This window comes from Cygnus olor, chromosome 13 (assembly GCF_009769625.2).
Source record: "Cygnus olor isolate bCygOlo1 chromosome 13, bCygOlo1.pri.v2, whole genome shotgun sequence".
NCBI classification, from domain to species: Eukaryota; Metazoa; Chordata; class Aves; order Anseriformes; family Anatidae; genus Cygnus; species Cygnus olor.
This window is the reverse complement of record NC_049181.1, coordinates 7,327,682-7,350,729: the sequence shown is the minus strand read 5'-3', so window position 1 is coordinate 7,350,729 and position 23,048 is coordinate 7,327,682. Positions and strand designations below refer to the sequence as shown.

The window sequence follows — 23,048 nt, the reverse complement described above, 5'->3', positions numbered from 1 at the left end:
CAGTTTGTTCTTTGCTTAATAACATCTGCAAAAAGGAAACAAAGTCTTTCATTAACAAGGATGGCCAGACATTCATAATGAGAGGTGGCATCTAACATCAGGTAATGTCTTCCATAGGAAGATAAAACAGGATTAAACATCTGGTGCGAGTACCTGGCTCCAAAATGCCCCTCCTGCTACTCAGTGTGGGATTCAGCATTCATTTTTCCCCTGGCACGAGTCCCATTGACATCTGTGGACATTTTGCCAGGGCAGGAGTTCATGACAGGGACATCAGTCCGGATCCAAACCTGCCTAAAAACCATGGAGGTTTTCCGCCTGCTGTCAGTGGGAACTCAGCAAATAACGCAGAGAACAGACGTGGCATTGAAACACTGCAGCAGATGCATTCAATAAACTTCTCTCACTTTCATTTGCTTTTCAGAGCAGGGGTTTAGTATGGAGCATTATTAAATAACTGTGCCCTTACACCAGGCTGCGAAGTAGAAGCTTGTCTGAGAAGCCTGGGAGTTTGAGGTGTCTGTACAGAGAAAACAAACACTGCTAGCCAGAGAGTGATTATGCTTGTACTGCAGTGCAGAGCACTGCTTGGTCTAGTAATTGTAAAGACATTATTTCCTAATGTTTTATTTTCACTCTGTTCTAGATTTTATGTTGATTTTAATTATACCTCTTAGGAATAATATCTGGTAAACCAATTTTGGTGAATGGCAATGAAAAAGCATTATCCGCTGACGGTAATTACACATATTTCTTAGTCCCCAGATAAAATAGTTTTACTTAAACCCCACTACAGAATTTATACACTCTTTTTTTATGGACTCTGCCAGCGGAGTTTCAGATAATAGAAATCTCAAACACTAATCTCCACATCCCAGATGGCCATCTCCAGGAGCAGCATAAACTGTTTCCCCCAACAAATTTCCTTTTGCAGCCTTGTCAGAAAAACACAGTGAGCCAAAGCAAAGACATTCAATATTTTCCCTCATGGTTCCTATTAATTTAATAACTTAGGGGTTGATCCTTCTGCCTTTGAGATCGGAGGGGTTTTGTTTTGCCACTGAGTTTTCCCCCTCTGATCACTCTCCCAGGGTGCTGTCTAGGCATTTGGCAATGCTGCTCAATATACAGGAGAAGTTTATTCATCCCTTCTTACTTCCAGTGTGATACTCTACAGACACTTTGGCCTCTCTTTATTAAACTAAATGTCCTACTTAATAAACTGAATGCTCCAAAGCATTATTTCTAACATTTTGCTGTAAAATACTTTAATGCAGTAGCATCTTTTTCCCCATGTCATCATAGCATTTGGAAGCAGAAGCCCAGCCTGAGCAATTGTTTTCACCTGTGGGTGATGCCTAACAACTGATAACCTCCTCCTGGGATGGAGGAATATCCCACCTGGGGTGGAGAGCAGAATACAGCAAACCTACAGTATATACAAATCAGACTAGTTCAAAAGAGTAAGTTGAGAAATATTTTGTCCCAGTCAGTGTCTCTGGCAGAAATAAATAACGAATTTTAAGTGTTCTGTGCCCTGAAGAGAGAGTATATGCTTTCATTTTAAAGGTAATCTGTGCTGTTGGGAAGAATTGCTGTTAGCTAATACACTACTTCATTTTAACTTTAAAAATTAAGAGCTATTTACAATAATCTTTTTTTTTTTTTTTGTATAGAATATTGAAATATTGTTTAGACTTAAAGCTGAATACAGAGCAGGATTGTACATGAGCAGAAATTAATTTCATCTTGTTGCTGGTCCCTCATTAAGCATGGTGGTTGCGTGTCTGTCCTGGTCCTGTTGTAGTGCTCAGGCTCTGTTGTAAGGTAAACTCACTGTGCGTATGCATGTGTGCGTTTTGAGGCATGCTGTGCTCCCCAGAAAGCAGCTCTGATCTCCCACTGACACCAGCGGGCAGGAGAAACGTGCAAATCCAAGAAAAATGCAAACTCTTGTGTCTGATCTGCCCATAGGTAAGTGTCCTCCCTGGAAGCCCTATGCTTGCCTGGCTTCTTGCCATCCTCCAGCAGTGTGCACTGACATGTCCACGTGTTCCAGCAGAAAATTGGTGTAATGTGGGATGGGGGGGCTGGGAAACCTGCTTAGGAGCAATTAAATGAACACTCTTGACTTTTCCAGTTTCTTATGAGAAACGCTCTGGTGGCTGACAAAAGGGACTAAGCCCTTTGCATGTCAAACGTGGGTGCAGTTGGTTGGTGGTGGTGCCTTTCAGTGAGCCAGTTGCCTCTTCTGTTAAGCACCAGAGCTGGGGCGTTCCCATTTTGTGGGGGAAACCTTAAGTACTAACATCGGTAGTTTGTATCTTGGTAGATCCTGGCTGCAACATTAATGATCTGTTACTGTATTTCTTTTTTCTTCTTGTCCTTATGTTTCTCCTTTTGTGTGCGTGTGTGTGTTTTGTTTTGTTTAAGCACCCAGAAATCAAATATTAACCTGATTATGAATTCAGTGTTACATGTAAGGCGGGGAAGAGCTGCAGGTGGTGACTGACAACTGGCTCGTGTTTGATCTGGCAGTTTTCATCTATGCCACCATTTTATTCCTGCTGTGGGACTGCAGCAAAATGGTGGCTCACTTGTTTTGAGCCTCGGTGATGAATCGGGTGTGTAAAATCCCAGCTCCTGTGTGCCAGGGACTGCGCTTGCTCTGCAGAAGAGCAGGCTGAAAGATGTACCCTTGCTAATATGTGATATACAATAGGATCTCCTACTGGGGAGCTCCCCGTATTGGAGCGGGGAAGGAGCTACATAAATCCTCATCCCACGAGAAGAATTAAGGAATTTCATTGTCCAGTGAGTCGTCCCCCTCCTCCCCCTCCCCGTGTGTTCTTTGGGTAGGGGAGGGAGATAATCTCTTTGGAGCATATGTACAGGAATGCCTTGCTGTGATGTATCTAAGGCAGCTAAGTGCCAGGATGGCTGCATGGCTTTGAGCAGTCCCAACGTTTCCTCCTGTAGGCTCCAGGGTGAGCTTTACTTGAGGATTTTGCCTGGAAGAGCCTGGATGTGGAGGGAGTCTAGCACTCCTGGGGGTACCGCTGAGCTGGCTGGCCCTGGTCCTGGTGGCCTTGAGAGCAGGAACCCCTTGGAGCTGATCAGGACCACACTTTGGGAGACCCTTTCCTAGCAGAGACTGCTGCAGCTCCTCTACTGACCCAGAAGTGTGTCAGCCCTTCACTGGCCATTCCTGAAGTTCCCAGAGAAGGTTACGGCAAGGCTTTGTGCTACCCAGCGTGGAAAAGCTTTGGTCAGTGCTGGTTTCCTTGGCTGACCACAGTGAGTGCTGTCTGCCAGGCATCTCCCAGGGCTATCTCGATCATCTACCTGGGCCCTCCAGATAGATGACCTCCAGGATGGACGTGGGGTGTTCATTTCCCCGTCGGTGTCCTGCCACCTGAGGACATGATGTTTGACCAATGCCTGAACCAGCAGTTGGCCTCTGACAACCATGGAAAACATCTGCATTACTTCTGAGAGAAACTATATTTGACTTGGTTTCACCACCCTCTTAGGCAGGTTAGGTCTGAAGGAGTTAATTTCTGCCCCGGGGTGGGACAAGAGGTGCTGTACTGGGCCCTGCTTTAGCCAGCCTCCGACATGGAGCATGTCTGGGTCCACCCATTAACTTACTGAGAATGGGCAGCACCTGAATAGGGTTGCCTTGGGGAGATGCTGGAAACCAACAGCTGATACTAACTTTGAGCTACTGGGAACCAAAAAAGGCAGATCATAAGAAAGTGGCGTCAGTGGAGGTCAAAACAGGGACTAGTGTTGCTGGATTCCTGTTAGACTGTCTCTGTGTTGTGCCACGGCCATCACTGGCCAAAAAAACCTTTCTGAATCAACTGAAGTGTCTCTCAAGGAACGTCTGATCCTTGTTGTGACCTCAGACAAGTAAAACTGTATGAGTCAATAATGCCTAGAACCCACTGCATCCTGCCCAAGTACTTCTGTAGGAGTAGTTGCTCTGGATGTGTTGTATGTGTTCATTTATACAGTAAATTGGATGGATTGTGGCATGGATTTGTCAGGCTTAGAAATCACTTTCCACAACTCTGGACTGACTGGCATATTAGTAATCCATTGGGATTTCTTGTTCACTGGTAATTTAAAAATGATTTTTTTTGTGCTGGAATGAGCTTCAGAACAAAACCTACTTCAACAAGGATTTGGTTTTTTTTTCTGTTCTCAAGTTTTCTTCATCCTTCAGCCTCACAGTTGTGCTTAAAACTGTTGTGTATCGATAAGAGTTTCCTTCCACCCATAATTTACTCTCTCCTTCTGTTCCCTGCTGTAAACAAGCCATTAAAAATGTGTTTATGACATCACAGTTGGTGACCATGGAAATGACTTTGATGTTAGGAAGACAAATATAGCATCGTGATTTCACGGCAGGATCAAGGCTAGAGAAGACCCTTGTTCAAATGGCGGGTAATTAACAAAGGTGGTGGAGGGGAAGCTTGGAAAAACCTGAAGAGCCAATTGACTGAATATGATACATTTTAAAGTTTCCCCCAGTGTGTGGGGGGGGAGGGGGGGGACTCTTTCAAATGGAAAACTGTGGTGCTCTGGGTGTACTATTTTAAATAAAGGCTTATAGGATAAACACAAAATTAGGGGGGAGAAAGCTTCAGAATAAGATTTTTTTTTATACAAAAAAAAGAAAATGCAGCAGGCATCTTTCAAGCTAGGGTTGTCTGTGTTTAAAGGGGGCTTGGAGCATCAGCACCAGGCTAGACCATGGGGCCAGCCTTCCTCCAGGTCACACCAGTAACGAGTCCTGCAGGTTTGAAGTGTGAATGGATGGGACTGAGATCTTTGTCTTGTAAAATCCGCATCCCTTGCTGTGTTATCCTCCCTGCCATACCTGCCAGTAGCCAGACTCCTTGAAGGAGCTGGGGAAGACAAGTATGGCAGTGAGACAAAAGTCTTTGGTCCAGATTTCACTGCAACTCCAAATCATTGTCAATACTTTAGGTTGTATCTGTCATTCGCACAGACTGTTGAAAATAAGCTATTATTTTCACATACATTTTATTAAATTCTTAGCATTACACACTTCAGAGGCAGCAGGACTCATCCTGCTAAGAAAGTATTAACAGAATCTTTTCTGGGCTCACTTTTTGAGCGGTTGTTCCAACACATGTAATTATGAATAAAATAGCCTCTGAAAAGACCTCCCCAGATTCAGGAAGAGATGAGAACAATAGGATAGAGATTAAAAAAGACGGTTCTTCTCAGCTAATTGTTTTTAATAAAATGGTAAAAGTGAAGAAAACACCAGGAAACTGTAATTAGGATGATAATGCTTTGTTCTAGAGAAATATGTGCCCTGTTGCTTATCTTATTACAGAGCAAGAAAGGGGATGAAGTGGAAGGAAGGGAGAAGTGGGGATGAATGAGGATTGTTAAATACCGGACTGGAAAGGCCAATAATCTGCAGTGGAAGTTAAAGCCAATGTAAAAACCTACAGCGGGGCTGCCCTGATTGCTGCCCAGCCGGTCCTCGCTGTGCTGGGGCTGGTGGGTCTTGGAGGCCACTGTATGTCCCAGCTAGGAGCATGGTTACAGATGCTGCCTGGGGATTTCCAGTGCTGCTGCTGTTAAAGTCCATCCTGCCTCCTGAGGAAGGGAACCTGTGACATTTGGGTGTCTTTACGCTCTTCACAGCCCATTTTTCCTGCTGTTGAATGCCTGGCCCAGCAGGTAGAGTGGAAGGTGCAGCACCAGTGCCACCTCCCTTGGCTCTGTGTGACTTTGTGCCCTTTCCACCCCTTAAAACAATCCTGCTCATGTTGCCGTAGAGCTTCAATAACTGCTTATAGGAAGTAGACTATGCAGCCGAATTTGCTGCTTTCTTGGCTTTGAGCAACACGTGGACAGATTGGGCTAGCTGTTTGTGACAGTAGGGGGCTGCTGTCAGGTTTCTCCACAAATCACTAGGGATTTGGCATTTTGTTTATGAGCATTTTTGGTGTGTGACTTACTCTTCAAACCACCAGGAAATTATTTTGCTTGTGAACCAGATACCAGTGTTTCGACGTTGCCCTATTTACAGAGATTTGGGGCCAGTTAGTGCAGGGAGTCTGTCGCAGTTGTTCACGTGCGTGCTCTTGTGGTTGCTTTCTGCCTTCTGTGAACTTGCTTGTGAATGAAAACTGACCCATGTGCAGACACCAGAAAACTTTTCCGGACTAGTGTTTTGCAGCATTAACCCTTCTTTAACCCCTTCACACTCTGCTTTGGGGTCTGAAACCTGTGGGTTTGGGTAGGCAGGGAAGGATGACTTTGTTGCAATGTGGATCTGAGGCACGTGGGTCCCTGGTAGTGCCACAGCCTTTCTGCAGGCTGGTGCCTTGCTGGGTGACACAATTCTCTTTTCTCCACTCTGGGGCTGGTAGCAGACCCTGCTATAGAGACTAGCAATTCCCATAACACGTGTCTGTTTGCAGCACTCACCTGTTGGATGAAGACTGGAAGTTCAAATTGTTTTTATTATGATTATTATTATTTTAAAGCAGCATAAAGGCATAGGGAGCAAAAGCTGAGTTGCTGGAGAGGACAGGAAAGGTTTAAAAATATTTGGAGTTTCTTTTTGTTATACTTACGTCCAGTGCACAAGTATCATGTTGGAGGGGGGAAGCGTTTCTTGTACAGCAGCCCCCGCTGTATCTCCTGTACCAAGGCACGAAAAACTAAGTTTTATACCTATGAAATCAGTGAGGTAAGCCAGAAAATAGCATCTTACCAAAATGAAGAAAGAATGAATCCTTTCAGTCTCATCAAAAGAAGCAAGAAAAAATCAGAAACTCAAAGCATTTCAGAACATTCCTGGGTCTTATTTAGCAGCTGGCACAGAGTAACAGAGGAGTACACAGTGTCATTATTGCTTATTTAGGGTACTTTATTTTGTTTGTTTCAGTTTTATTCTTCCTGATTCCAGATAGAAAATGATGCAGGTTTGCATTGTGGGAGAGGAAGAAAATTTCTACTGTGGGGTTGCAGATGGGCACCTGAGTAGCCAAGCTGATTGGGAGCACTGGGGTCCCTGCCCTTGCTGGCAGACTTCCTCGATTGACTCATGTCAGTGCACGAAACCCTCTGTCCTCCGCCAGCAAAGCAATCACGATTTCAGAGAGATTGTTTGAACGCATCCGTCGGAGGACAGGCAGAGACCACCAACGCTCTAGCCCCAAACAAGCTTTTTTCAAAGGGAAAAATGGTGGTGGATTCTCACCACGGTGATTATAGGGGATTATTCTAGGATTCTCAGAAGTATCTGAAAACCAATCTTTCTAAGTTATTTCTGAATAGCTATTGAATGGATAATTTCCATACCCATTATCAAAATGATGTGCTGGTGGTAAAATTCAGCTGTATTGTATTTGATCAGTAATTGGTGAAATGTTTTCCTAGGGTTAAAAGTAGTGTCGGCAGCAGCTCTGTGTAGGGATTTACAAGGTGTTTAGATACATTTTTATGTATTCAGGGGCTTTATGCTACCCAAATACTTTGGCGTGGAGAAAGCTAACGGGATTTATCTGAATATTTAAAGACAAACTGAAAAGACTTTTACCTTCCAAGACCCAAGTTCAGAGTTGCATCACTTCTGTTAGCTGCTGGTGACACAACCAACATTTAAAACAACACACAACGATATTTAAAACAACACACAGTGATAAAGTTTTGGCAGTTAATGGTTTGCAGGTCTGGAGAATAGGGCAGAAATCAATGTAAATGTACTAGGGCAATTACCAAAGAAAACAACAATGATACAACCAAAAACTTTCCTTATTTTAGATTGTTTCTCTCTGTTTATGGCAGTAAAAATTAAGATTATGCCATGTCTTGGATTTCATCTCAGACCATGTGACTTAATTTGGTAAAATATCCCCCAGTTTTTCAACTGAAACAAAGAGAAGATTAAGGCTGGGAAAGAGTAAAAAAATGAGATTTGTAAGGGAGAACCACCAGCACACACACAAGTAACCTACAGTTAAAGGTGAACTGAAAAGGAGAACTGCCACGTAAGCCCAGGTTTCCATCTCAGCGTGTGACAAGCATGTGGCAGATATGAGTGCAGGGACAGGCAGGAGACAGGCAGTGTGCTGGCCTGAGCTTGTACCATGTTTCCATGTTGTAGTAGCTGGGGTAAAAAGCCACCTTCCAAAATCATCTCTCCCGCTTTTGGATCCAACGCGGCGGGTTTGTGCTGGTGTCTGAAGTTATGACGTGTCACCGTGAGGACTGAAGTGTGGCCGGGAGCTTCGGGGCACACCACAGTCTCCACCTGAGGCATGGTCACAGGTCTAGAAACTTAAAAGAAAGGAACTTGTATCTAGATCAATATTCAAATATTCCATTAAAATCTTCCTGATGGGAATTTATCTCAGGTGATATCTGAGTCTTTTGCTAAAGAAAGACCATCTGCAGATGCTGTGTTTATAAACCCAGTCAGGGACAGCATGTTAAGGAGAGAGATTACAATCAACTTACGAGTAACTACATATAACTCAACGTTACGTGCTTTTTCCCACAATTTCCAGCCTGCTGTGTGTAAAAACAAAAGACAGAGCTATAAGACACAATTGTCACTGCCTGCTGACCAAAAAAAAAAAAGAGAGACAAGAAACCCCTCTGAGTATTAAATCTGACACATTCTAGACAAATATTTAAATAATATTTGGTTTTAGGGCAGTCTGTCTGTCCTGGTGTCCCATGGCCTTCTGCAGGCTCTGGGTGGCTGAGCCCTTCTCGGGTGCTGCTGCTCACAGCATCCTCCAGGGTGTATCTGGGTCCTTTTGCAGCTGGAGGGGCTGATGCACAAACACAGTGACCTACCTGAGGCCAGAAAGTCGGTAGCTGAGGAAGGATTTGAAAGCTGATTGCATAACTTTTGGTCTGATGAGCTGGGTCCAGAGCTGTCCTTTCTTTCTAAGCAGTGAGACAATTTAATCCTTTTAGAAATAACCAAATAAAAGGGAAGAAAAATACTATTTCAATGTTGCTTGATGCAATATGTAGCACCTGGAGCCAAAGCAAGCAATGAGGTCAGATTTTATAGATCAGTAAACGTAGCTTACCTAATTTATCATCGCACTAGATGATATAAAACAAAGCTTTACATTAACTAGTGATTATTTTTTTAAATAAAATTTTGATAGCAATGCTGCATTATTCTGTATTTCAGGTAAATTTGCTCAGATTCAAAATGCTGTGTCAGCAGAGTATTTGTCTTCTTGTTCTGAGGTGTTTTTAATGGTTACCTTTCCCATAGAAAGCCTCACCAATTTCATCTTCAGTGGCTCTTTTATACCGCTCTGCTTGCTTTCACCCAGGGGATGGGGATCCTCATGGAGAGCCCCACGCTGGGGCCACACAGATCTGTCCCCAGCAGAAAAAGGTTGGGAAGGAGAGAAAAAAAAATGCAACACATCCATCTTGGATGCCTTAAAACATGTCTAGCTGAGGAAGCTGCCAGGGGAAGCCATTTACATACGCTCTCCTTGTCAGAAGAGCAAGCAGGCTGAAAAAGTTGGATGTGCACAGTAAGTCAAAGCTGACCCGGGCAGCCTTGATTTACATAGCGCACACTTGGGACCTGCTCATTACCACAACATCCCCCTAATCATCACCTCCACATGACGGGCACATGGATGTGAATGTGCCCCGGGATCCTCAGCGCTTCATTTTCCTAGCAGCCTCCAGCCTAGCTCTTTTGCGGTTCTTGTGATATGACAGATGCACATATCATTGAAAGCAGGTCTTGCATGGCATTACACAATGTAAATCAATAATGTGAAAATACAGCCGTTAACACAATGTACAGTTTTGCCTATTACTACAATGCCCTGCTTGTTCCAAAGGAAAGCAATTTTATGCTCCACTGAAGCATGGTTTGCTTTGCCTTCAACTAGCGGCAAATGCCAGATACTGCAAAACGTTAGGGTTACGCAAGCAATGTCCTGGATTTATTTATACGTATCCATGCAAAGACTAATTTCCACAAGGGCTAGGGCTGGAGTGCAACACCGGGACAGAGTCCCTGTGAATGAGGGGCTGAACTGCTCTGACCCTGCATTGCCAGCTCAGCTGCCTCCATCAGCACCCAGGTCCTCCTCCAGCAAAGTTGCGTGGTCCCGTGCAGCTCAGTGCATCTCGTCAGCTGAGATGTATGGAAACCGTAGCGTGAAGCCTCTAAACCCATAGTTATCCGTACAGGCCTTGCTGCCTGCTCCTGTTATTTTCAAGTCGGGCAGAAGTTAATTCCTTTTAGGTCAGGACATAAAAGGAAGAGCTGTAATGACAAAATGAGAGATCTGCCTGGGTTGCTTGGGTAGGAAGAAAAAGGAAAAGTGTCGCTGTTTAAAGGCAACCAACCCCTCCTGGCCTTCCCTGAAGGCCGAAGTTTGCTTCTGAGCAAGGCGGACTTGTAACCTTGGGGTAGAAATTTTACAGAAACGAAGACAGGAGAAAATCATGATTTTGAGGAGGAAAAAAAACATAATTCCTGAGTTTACCAGCTCAGCATACGGACACTACCACTTGTTCTCTGCAAACCATCCTCCATATGACACTGGGACCTGCCAGCGTGGAGAGAGAAATGCTGATTTTCCCTTCCCTCGAGCACAGCCAGGATGGCCATGGGGCAAGTGTCCAGGGACATGGCTGATGCTCCCACCGCACCTCCTGTGTATCGTGACAGAATTGTTTTTTGATGAGAAAAACAGATTTGCCAGACAGGTTGCTTAGCGGGAGTAGATTATTAAACAGCAAAAGGTGGTAGGAGCTGCTTTGGTTTTCTTGTTTCTTCTTGCTTTCCCGTAGTGTGCTTGAGGAAGTAAGGGAAAAAGGGTTTGAAACACGCCGTGCTTCACTTTTGCTTTTTTTAGGTGGGAAGAACTGCTGTGTTGGTGGGATAACTGGCAGGAGTCCCCAACAGTTCTTGTTTTGCTATTGTCCAACCTCTGTCAAAATGGAGCAAGATGGCAGTCCCCAGAGGAAAATCTTTGTTTACGGTCATTTTGGGGCAATTTCTGGATCTTGACTCACCCTTAAGTGGGATGGAAAGCACACTTGTACATGCCATTTTCTATCTGGATACTTCACATGCCCTTGCTGAGGATGGAGCAGGGCCAATTGGCCAATCCCCTCTCCACCCCACGTCCTGCTGCCTTTGAAGCTTCTGAGTCTGGGCAGTGGCGTGGCCCCAAATCCCCCATTCTCTGTCCTGGCAGTGTGGCATGGGGCTGGCCCAAAAATGGGTTGTATTTTCTTATCTGGGCACTTGCTCAAGGTCCAGCCTGATGCTGTGCTCCTGCTCAAAGAGACTCTGGCAAACACCACAGGGTTTCATCCAGGAGAAACCAGGTGCTGGGTTCTTCTGAACCTTTTAGGTTTGGTCCAGGTTGCGAAGTGAAGCTGTCCCTCCATTCTTGTGGGCTCTTGTTCATTGAGAAGAAGCAGAAATGATCCCATCAGCTATATTATTTCTATTATATGGCCTAGATTAATTTTGATTTTCTTTTGACTCCTTTGTTGTGTTTATTTCAAGGGATTTCTGAAGGTCACTTCCCTTCTATACTTCAATGCATTTGGAAAACTTTGGTCAGGAATGATTGTGTGTGACTTGAAGAAAGTACAGTTTTTAAGACCTGAATTTGCTTTAAAATCCCCACTGCTTTTTTTTTTTTTTCCCTCAAATCAGCACATCTCCAAGCTGAAGTTCATGCTGCCGACAACACTGTGGGTTATTAGAAACTACTGCCACAAGATCTTTCATGCATCAGATTCCTCCCTCTCCCATTTCTTGCTATGAATATGAGATCTGCAGGGAATTGCCATGTGCTGAGTATTTGCATGATGGCCTGGGATGCTTTCAATATATGACTTCGGGGAGCTGAAGGAGACCTGTGGAAGAAATCCAAAATCCTCTGGAGAAAATTCCCCAAAGCCGTAGACACATATTTTCAAATGTGAATGGCGTTCAGCCACCTTGGCATTTCTCTTTAAATATGTTATTGCCATAGACAGCTAGACAGACAGACACTTATATACGGTTGACATTAGAATGTAGCTTCTGCTGTCACCCGCAGACGGGCTGTGTGGATGGAATGATGATGCTCCTGGCCTGACTTTGGGGAGTTTCACATATTAGACAGTACTAAAAGAATTTTTAATTGGAGTCATTTCACTTTTTTTTTTTTATCATAAATGAGACAATGTGCCCGAACCCCTGTGGTTACTGTAGTCTCAATCAGCTGCCAAACAATATTATAGAAGTTATGATTGGATTAATGAAACGCTTGTAACAAAATTAAGATTGCAAGGAAATTATCCTATTGGGGGCTTTAATTTAAACTGGTGGGACAAAATTAGTCCTAAATTAGAGAAAACAACTAATTGTCTAGATATTGCTCAGTTGATAAATGCACCAGTAGGATCTCGCTCCCAGGGCATCACTGCTGTTTATACAGATTTTGAGGGAAAATACATCGGCAGCCTCATTCTGCTCCCTTTTGCTTTCTCCATAGGTTTTCTGGGCAGCCGTGGGCTGTCAGCTTCTGCTGCTGCTGAGATGGTGCTGAGCCCCATAGGTGCAGAGGGAAAGGAGGGTTTGGGACAGCCCGGGGACTTTCTTCAGGATCCTGAGACTTCCACTGGGGTGATCCAGCACTGACACAGGCTTCCACTGCTGGGACACTTGATGAGGTGAGGATTCATCTCTGCCAACGGCCTCATGTCCCATCCAGTGCTTCTCAGTGCTGGGGATGGACTGGTCTAAGCCATGTTCTCCATTAGCATCTGCTTAACGTCCCATGCTGTGATTTTGGGAACTAGCAGAGTGCTGGCACCTTCCGTCAGTGTGGTCCCCTGCAAAACAGAACCCCCGCCTGTGCCCTTAGCTGAGGGCATTCCCCGTTGCAGGGCACAAAATGGTACCTGAAGCCCTGTGAGCCTCCGGGTGTAGGAGAGGACTGTTGGCAACAGCACTACAGAAAGTGGTGGGTTGTGTTTTTGGCTGGAGTCAGCAACCAGTGATAGACTTGTGAATGCAGAGCCACAGCTGTGCCTTGTGCTGGGAAAGGGATATATTCTCGGATAACAGTGTTTTGTCTGTACTTCACATTCAGTAGCAAAGCTCAGTTTTCCCTGCAGCTGCGAAACCCTGAGTTTGCCCTTTGATGGCCACAGAGCAACCGGGTGCAAAAACCCCAGCTGGGGCCACAAGTGCTGCTCCCCACGCACCCCAGACACCCACCCGAGATGATTTCCACCACACTTTGTGCTGCTGCTCCGAACCTAGTAAGAACATCTTGCGGGCCGCGACACTGACATATTTCCACGCAGCAAGGGCATTGGGAAGTGCCAGTTGGATGGGGTGGGTATTTCGGGTCCTGGTTGTATCCAGGGAGGGTGGGTGGGATGGAGGGAGGAGGAGGGGAACCCTATGTCTGATACAGATAACTTGCAAATCTGAGCCACTTTGAGGCAGCGTTTGTTGTGACAGTATAGTCTATTGGAAAACAAATGTTGATTCCCACGTACCTGGGGGATGCTATACACGGTCAGGCTGAGGTTTCCCTCTATTTCCAAGACCCCATTAGATCCCCCCATGTGCAGCCCAGTTGCCCCCAGCTGTTTGCTGCTGTGCCAGACTGAACTGTGCTACTGGCTGTCTAAGGGCAGAACTCGGTTTCCTCCAGAAATCTTGCCTCTTTAGGAAAACATTTCCATTGCTTGTGTCTGTCCTTGGCCCTCAAGTGGTAAATCCTGGGCAAATAAATCTGTATTTAAAGCAATAAATTCACTGCCTTTCCTCTGAGGCTTTATTTTCTCATTTAGTGACCTCTTGTTCCCCATGTCTTTGACACTTCTCCGATGTGCATTAAGCAAATATGCAATCATCCTTTCACTCTCCATCTTTGCTTTCATTATGATTTTTTACACTTCATTACATTTCCCTCTATAATTGCAACTCTTTGTTGTACCAAAGTTTTGTGGCTCTTTCCTCTCTTCTCTCACTTCTTGTGTTTCTTTGTTATTCACGTTAGCTTTTCTTGACACTGTGTTCCTAGTACATTTTCTAGATGTCAAGCAAACTCTTAGGCCTAAACTCATTTATCTTTGAACACTTTCCATTTCCACTTCAGTGCCTTACCCCAATGAATTCCATCCAGAACTTCCTTTTCTTCTAAAATTGGCTGTGCTGCTTTTATTCAGTGTTCTTCCCTTTTTAGGCCTAATTATAAATCCGATTGTTAGCCCCTGAATGCTTCCACGAGCTCCATTCATTTTCGAGCGCGGTTCTGCCATAACTGCCGGGGGAAGTTGCGTGACTGCCCTTTCAAAATCCTAAGATGATCTATAGGAGAAAGAGAGATGTTATTTCTAACTTAAATTAAACCCTCACACAAGATCAGGCTGTTAGTCCCTGCGGTCTGCTTTCCTGTCCCCACAATTAGTTGCCCTAGGAAGGGGAAGGGGAGGACGCTCAGTGCTGGGGCTGATCGGCTTTTCCCAGCCCTGACGGAGTTGAGTGCACAGATCTGTTGAAATCCCACTGTCCCTGCCAAAGCAGCTCAAAGTGGCACAGGGCTCATTCTCACAAACACACAAACCACCACTTTCCTTAGGAAATTTACCAGCTGCTTGAATGCATGTTAACTCTCCGCCCGGGCATCACTGAGCTGGTTGCTTGAAATTCGGCTTGGTGGCTGGGAAGAGGCTGGCCCCAGCTCCTGGGGGCTGCGTGGAGAAACCCCCCCTAAATGACATGATGGGTTTGGAATTTGTTCTCCGGAGCAATCTGGCAGTGTTTGCCTTTTGGTGTGTTCAGGATGCTTAGGTAGCTTTGTCTGGGCTGAATATTCTCAGGAAGGGAACATGCAGGGCTGGGAGCACAGTCTGAAGTGGAGACCAGATAAGGACTTGCTCTTCCTGTGCAAATGTTGGCAGGGTTTGCTAAGCTCTCAAATGGACGATGCAGCGCTTTTGTTTCTCCTCCAAAACTGCCCTTGGAGAAGGGTACAACAGCTAAGAGAATTGCTCTTGTCCACTTACTTACTGATTTAACCTGATTTCTTCCTGTTCTTGGAGTGTCTGGAAAAAACGTGAGTAATGTGCTGACAAAGTTCACCTTTGCTCTGAGTCGAGGAGGAGAATGTCAGTGTCTGTGCGGACCTGGGGCACTGTCATTCCCAGCCAGCACACGGCTGCCCTGCTCTGCTCTGTCCGCATCGCTCGCTCTTGAAAGCTCACTGCTTCCTGGCCTGACTTCTTGTGACCTTTCCAACCGCTGCTCAAGCAATGTCAGCAACCCTAAATGACAAAGGATGATGGTCCTGCAGGAATGTGACCAGTAGCAATGCACTCTGACGTGTGTATATACATGTGGCTGGGCATGGTGCACCAAGCACATCACTAAGCACCAGTGATTTCAAGTCCTCTCCCTGCCGTAGGATCACTGCTGTGACTGTAGGCAAATAAACCCAAATGCGCTGCAAGGTTTGGGCAGCTTTTAAGAACTTCCTTAAGTGAAGCTGCTTGAAATGGTGGGGTCCATTGTGAATTGATTGGTTTTGATGTGGCAACTGTCTCCAGGGTGTACAGGAGATATGTTGGGGTGTTTTAGCTTTTGTCTGAAATTTTTATTGTAGTTTGCGGAATCGTTGGTTGTCTGAAAGCTCTAGTATATTCCTGAGTGTGGTCAGGGTGTTTTGTCTCCTTTTAAAATAGCTGACAGAGGGGGATAGAGAGATATCTTACAACAACTTCTCTGTATCAGACCAGTCGAAGGAGATGACCTGAAAAATTCAGCTATCATATTATGTATCATGTAAATAAGTACATCTTGCAATTTTGCTAAGCATCTACAGTCGGCTCTGTATGCTGGATGGCTATGACTGTATTATTATAGTCTGTCATTTCAATATGAATTCAGACACTATTTTAAGTGGATATTATTTAATAGTCCGGAAGAAGCCTTTGGAGTTGTAATTATCTCTCATGTAAATGTGCGCTAAAGCAATTTGAACAGGCCTATCACCTTCCTGATGGACTGTATGGCTCCCATGGAAAGGCCAAGGGTTTGGTATCACACCAGAGCTACCCACCCTCTGGGACAAGGATGCTGGGGAACAGGAGTTGTGTGGATCCCTGGGTTGGCAAGCAGGGGACGTGGGCTAGAGGGGATGCCAGGCTGCAGCAAGGACCGGTCGAGCTGCTGCTGGGCTCAGGCTACATGGCTGAGAATGCAAAGAAAGCTTGGCAGGACCAAGTTTAACACAAGACTTGAACTTGAGAGATGTTTTCAGCAAGTGTGCATGGGTTGACCTTATCAGTCACTTCGCCGCAGCCAGAGCTGAGAGCCATGGGCAGTGAGTGGGGATAGAATCCCACCCATCACCAGAAGCTGTCTGATGGGGCTGCTGCTGTAAGAAACATGCGCGGGAACGGATGTTCCAAACACAGTGTCTTCCAAACACTGTCCTAAAATCACCAGAAGAACAAGCTGCATCCATACTAGTTTTCCATCCCTGCCCCAGCCCCTTACTGCAGCCCGTGCTGCACTTGTGAGCAGGGAGCACTTCCCAGCTGCCTCCTGATATATATATATTTTTTTTTATTCAGCTCAATAAAAATCTGTGATTCATTAAGTGCTTGTCATGTTTTGATACGTGGATCAGGAACTGATCAATAGACAGCCAAATTTAATAAAAAGGAGCTCCATTCTTGGGAAATGAGCTTGTTACCATGCCAACTATCGATCTTTCCTGACAGGCTGCTGTAAGTCGCAAAATGGGGTCCTGATGGGTAGGTCAGTCTCCCTGCCTGCCTGCCTGCCAGGAATGGTGCCGACTGCAGCCTCTTTATTTAAAAGACTTTGGAGACAACCCTATTTTTTAACACTACGTCTCTGTAATTCTTTGGCAAAAGTTCTAGATTTCCTGGAGCTAGCGGAAGTCATCCAAAAGCTGTATTTTACTTCCTGGCTCTAAGGTGGTGAAAATGTAACACGGAAGGGAGCTAAGCTCTGCGCACTGGAGCCACCCAGGGTGAGGACGGACGAGGGCACGTGGCCAGGTGTCACCCAGTGCCTGCCACCAATGCCACAGCAGTTTCTCTTGCGACGTTAATGACGACATCAGCCAGATGGTGTTGCATGGAACCCAAATCCCTAAATGTGAGGGGTTGGCTGTGCAGCCACTCTCTGGCTTGGGTGATGCTCTGAAAAATTTGGGAGACAGGGGTCTGTCAAATGCGAATAACACATCCTCAAGGTTTTGATTTACCTGATCCATTTGCAGTGTTCCTAGGTTTTTAATTACACCTTATTCTCCTTTTATTTCTCAGAAAGAAGGCAGGCATGGCTGTCTGCTGCCAGTCCAAACCATTTAAATACAGTGGCCTACGTCCTTCTCCAGGACAGTGGCTTAGGTCAGTGTTGGAGATTTTAAGAATGGATGGTGAATGGCATGTTAGACAACAAGAGCTTTGTAGGCTTAGAAAATCCTGTTCTGTTCTCAGTACAATTCCCCGAGACTTCCCTAGAGTAGGTTATCCAGCCGTAAGACAAAGACAAAATTTGATGGGAAATAGCATAAAGATCTCACTGAAAGTCACTTGGGGAGTGGGAGTGTGGTGTAATTCATTCGTGGCTTTACCAGATTAACTACTATAAAATTTATCTTGATCTGATGTTGAAATTAGCTCTGCTTTGAGTGGAGGTGGGGCTTAAGACCTCCAGAGATCCCTTCCAACTGAGGTTTTTCCATTATTTCACCTCAGTGATGTGATGTGAGGTCTAACAGAAATGAATATTCAACTGACATTCTTGGGTGTTCAGACCTGGAGGGAAATGATGAGTTGGCGTCAAACACCAAATATTTCTGGGACCTACTCATGTATGTGATGGGCCAGAGCAGCCCTAGTTGCTTGGCTGTGTGAAACGGAGATTCTTGAACAGTGCAGTTTGCTGCAGTTACTGCACGTGCCTGCCCTGGTTTCTGCTTTCAGTATCCCTCCTCCATGGGCTGAGCTCATCACAAACTCCCCATTTTGAGTTTCCTCTTTTCAAAGATTTTACTCAAGTAAAAATCAGCAGACCTCTCCATAGAGTTAATTAACATGAGTAATTTCATAGAAAGATACCTTCAGTATATGACAAAGGGGGGTGAAAGTCTTCAGTGAGGTTTAATAGCCCCCAGCCTTTCTGTCGCTGCAGTATTTTTACCCTGGACAGTGTGTGCTAAGCAGGGATGGGGTGGAGCAATTAATTTTGATTAAACATATGTGTGCCAAAATTGACCCTAAAATAAAATTCTTCCTAAAATCCAATGGAGGTTGTCTTTGGAATGCCAGAGTAGATTCCATTGCCCGTGCAGAGCCTAACAAGATTTTAAAGCCCTAAGGACTGCATATTGTGTTTGCTGCTGCAGTTAGCGCTGCAGCGTGGAGCCTGCCGCACAAGTGAGACCCGCCGGATGCCAACACCAGCGCAAGGAGCACGACAGAGAGGGGCCCCTCCGGAACAGGCAGGAGGGAGGCTGGTGGCACTGTTTGCAAGAGAAAGGCAGCTTCTGCTGCCTATCCTGGGCATGCAGCCCATGCCCTGCTCAGAGAGCCCGGCTTTCGCATCTGGAAGAGTGGAGAGCACAGCGGTCCAGCAGGTTTGGGGGGAATGTGAACCGTCAGATAACTGACCTGGAAAATACCCCTTGCTTAGGAGAGAAAGCTGCCAGAAGAAAAGCCCAGCTTGCCAGCATTAGCTCTGCAGGCAGCTGCCTTCAGCGCTGACGGCAGTGAGATGCTCTGGTACAAACCAGCGTGAGGGGACAGGCACCGAGCTCAGGGCTGCCACCAGCTGTGCTTTCCCCACCCTCATGGCAGTTTTTAAGATTCATCATCAGCCTTGCATCTCATCGTGATTTGGCTGAATGCAGATCTGCATGTGTATTATCTCCACGGGCTCATGGTGTGCCTCCCCTCCCTGCCTCATGTAAGAGCATACAGCGAGTTTTACGGACATGATGTGTGTGTTTTGGCTGTATGAAATCATAATGTTCTTCCTATAGGAGAAAAATTTAATTTTGTTTTAGATTCCACTATAACCAAACCGATCTCCTTTTATATCCTGGATAGTAAATCAAAGCGACATGAAGTCTCGTGCGCAGAACTGAAGTGGTTTCTTAAAGCTAATTTGGCAGGAAATAAGTTGTCATTTTGAAAAGCCAGTTCACTCTCCTTACACAGTACTTCATCAACTCTGCTAAAATCTGTGAACAGGCATGAAAAGTAATTTTTTGGAAAAATAAGTGAGATCTGTGAGTTCTAGTGATGCTCTGTAAGATAGGCCACATGATTCTGCTGTCAAAATAACACAAAACTTGGTCAGAGAAATCACCCCGTGAGTTCTCTTCGACTCCTGGGTTTGCAGTGCGCAGGTACTGAAATATCACAGGGGCTTCTTACAAAAATAAGGTCATGCTGGTATCACGTCTTCCCTCTGTGCTTTTCCTCTTTCTTCTTTCCTCCTTAGCTAATGCTATTATTTATTCTTAGGGCTTTGTTTTCTTTTTTCAGACTTTCTTTCTAGTTTCTATTTCTATCGTGCAAACATGCCACGGCAAAGCAATGTAAGCAATGCATAATATATTTGCAGTAATGTATGATTCATTTACTAGCTTTCATAATTAATGTGGATGTGTTTTACATACACAGTACTTCCTGCCTGCATTTTATGATGTGAACACTCTTCAAAATCTAATAAAATGTAATCCATTAAAAACAATAGTACTACACTTGCAATAAGATTTGTGTGCAGTTTTGCAGCAGCTACAGTAAGAACGTGGTGCTGAGTTTTTATTCTAAACATCGTTTTTACACTGCTGTTTTATGGAACTCCTAATTCAAAAGGTGGAAATTATTTTAATGATCCTTATTATTGTAATAATACCACAGTTGGTCTGGATATCGTCTGCTTTATACCTTTAAAACTTTCCAAAACAAATAGTTTTTCTATTTGCTGTCTGGAGATCAGCAACAACTATGAATTTATGAAAAAACTTGTAAGAACTGTACAGCAGCATCTGTAAAATATCAGCTCGGTAATGCCAGTATTTCCACCTCCAAAATGTTTGGCCTTGTCTGCGGTTTGGTGGGGCTGAGAGCACAGAGCATCTGGCCCAAACATCCTGTTAACAGATTATATTTATGCATCTATTTGCCATCAATATCAGCTAGGAACTATTGAAGAGCTTAGGCCACGCACTTTATCTACACATTATTCTCTTCTTTGGGTGAATTTGGAAACGGTGAGTTATTTTGCACCTCATAGAAAAGCTGAGTTATCTGTTTGTGCATTGTTCCTTTACGTACTGTTGCAGGTGGACAGATTTGGGAGCTCATAGTTTCCTACATTTATACTAAAGATGCGTGGAAAATAAATTCAAACAACTAAATCTACACGATTTGTGCATCATCACTCACTTGTGGAGCACCTCAGCACAGCCTCAGCTGTCAGCAGGTGAGGAGCATCACTGTCTTCAATAAGTTACACCTGAGCTTGTGTTTTGTGGGGTAGGTTTTGCAGTGTGTGGTGAGAAGGTGCAGAGTTTTCTGAGCACTGCTGGCTGGGACAGTGAGGGGGGGCTGGTGCACAGTCGGGATGGCTCCCACCTGCTGGTTTTGCTGGTCACGCATCAGGCTTTCCCTGAAGTATTTGAAATGCAGATTTTTTCAAAGGTATTTAAGCAATGGTTTTGGGCTTTGGTGTGTCCCTCCCAATGCATGTCTCCTGGCTAGGGTAGCTGCCTGGGCAGCTTTTGCTGTTTCTCTGTGAGCAGGATGGGTGCAAACTTGCCATTACCTCGTGTGGTAGCTCTGAGATGAGGAGCGTGCACTCCCGTGAGCTGTGCTGTGCAGGGACAGCGGCCGCTCTGGGAGCCACTTTTCTTCCCACCTGCGGCACTGGGGAGAGGTGGAAAAACCCTTCACCTGCAAAACTGAGCTGGAGACCCTAAGGCCCAAATCCTCACACTTAGGGAGATCAGTGCTGCTGTTACTGTTGGGAAGTGAAAGCCTGGGCTGCAGCAGCAGCCTCCCACCACTCGTGCTGCAGGAGGTAGCCCTGGCAGCGGCGAGCGAAGCCCAGCACTGTGGCCTCCTGGCAACTGGGAAGGGGCTGAGAAAGCTGTCTGTTTCTTGTATTTTCTAGTCCTGAGGGCAGAGATGGATATTTTTTTTCCTTGCTTTTGCAGAGGCTTGCTTTAGCGTTGAGTTGCATGTGGGTGCTTAGGGCTGGAGACCAGTCTGTATTTTTTCCCAAACTGGATTAGGTTTCTGTGCTTATTTCTGTCCTTGCTCTTTTCTTTTTTTTTTTTTTTTTTTTTTTTTTTTTTTTTACAATTGTTACATTCTTTATTTAGAGGAGAAAACCCATGTGAAAGTATCTCTGCTGTGTTCAAGAAATGTAAAAATGTGTGTGCATGTTGGGGTTGGGGGGAGGGAATGAAGCAGCACTGCTGTTCTGAAACACTGATATTTGAAAACGGTTTTAAGTGTGTCTTTTTAATATCAGAGACCTGGCAGTGACTTCTGCCTGTGGCGGGTGTGCACGGGTGATACTGAAGCTTTCCTGGCACATGCAACTGTACCTATTTTAATGCTATCCCAGTGGGTGCTTCTGCCACCATGTCCTTTCTCCTTAAACCCACAAAGCCATGGGGTCTGCTCCCCCAGGGTGTCCCAGCAAAGCCCCTGCATTGTACCTGTGTGGAGCACCTGGCAGTGGCAATATTGGTGACAAGGCACATGGCAATGGGGACTGCCAAATGGCTGGACCCAGGCTGGGCTGGGGATCACCCTGGCATGCAAATGGGGCTTGGGCTCAGCATGGGGTGCTGCCTTTCGGCCCCAGCCTGCAAAGAGCCACATCTAAGCTCTGCTCTCCAGCACTGAGCACATGACAGGAGCCTCCCGTGTCCTAAATGGGTGAGAGGGACACGTGTCTACCCAGGTGGCCTCCTGTCCCCAGACCCCGACCTCCAGCCGGGAGGTCTCTGCCCCAGCAGCCACCTCCCCTCAGCAGGGTCCCCTCCCCGGGCCCCCAGACGGCACCGGCTCCAAGTCTGCCTCCTGTCATCTGGGGTGAAGGGGCACAAAGTCCCTTGGGGGGGAGCTTTGGGGAGGGAGGAACAACCCAGCCCTGCTCAGCGGGAGCCTCCCGGGAACACAAGAGCAGCTCCGGCACACTCAGGGGGCTCCGGCTGGTCCCCTCGCACGGCCTGACACTGCGGCAGGGAGGCTGAGCCCCTGCTCGGGGCATCGCTTCTGGGGAGAGCCAGCGGGACAAGTTCTCTTCTGGGGCGAGGGAGACAAAGCAGGGCAAGTGCTGGTCCCGGAAGGTCTTTAATTCGCCGTGCCGGGGGGTCCGGGGTAGGGATCGGCTGGGGCGGGGTGTCCCCCAGCCCCGCGGGGGCGCGCCTTGCGCTGGGAGGGCGCGGGGGGCGCGCAGGGCTTCCCGTGGGCGCGGCGGCTCGGATGCCTGAGGACAAATGGGGAAGGCACGAGTGGCTCCCGGCATCCGAAGTGCCAGGGATTTTTAGCATATTATATATATATATATATATATATATATGAAATATATATTTTTTTCCCCCTGCATCAGTAAGTCCTCGCTTCATTTGCACCTTTAGTTCTCGACGTTTCAGGGAGAGCTGCGGTACAGCAGCCGCCACAGCCTGTGCGGTAAACGGGAAATAAAATAGAAATAAATGCCCGCATCTGATCCTTTTTTAAGGCAAGCGACAAAATCAACTCGTTTTTCTCGGTCCGACCAGGTTCACCCAAGGAGCCTGGGGAGAAGCCAACGTTTGGGGGAAATTTGCAACCATCTCTTGCAAACGAAGGGGGCGAAATCTTATGAGATAAAATGATGGAGCCAAAGCGGTGAGAGGAAATCTGTGTAAACAGGTTGGGCGTTGGAAGCCTTTGTGCCTAGGTCGCCTCGGAAGGCGGAGGGGCAC

At 46.0% G+C, this 23,048-nt stretch overlaps 1 long non-coding RNA gene across 1 annotated transcript; it reads left to right on the top strand.

Annotated features, from left to right (window-relative positions):
* The first annotated feature begins 1,340 nt into the window (after positions 1-1,340).
* On the top strand, positions 1,341-22,974 carry LOC121077477. The gene is made up of 6 exons (XR_005824074.1): positions 1,341-1,569; positions 1,677-1,974; positions 2,434-2,624; positions 2,723-4,452; positions 20,409-20,548; positions 22,863-22,974. It is a non-coding gene; the product is annotated as an uncharacterized LOC121077477 (long non-coding RNA).
* Positions 22,975-23,048: the final 74 nt, after the last annotated feature.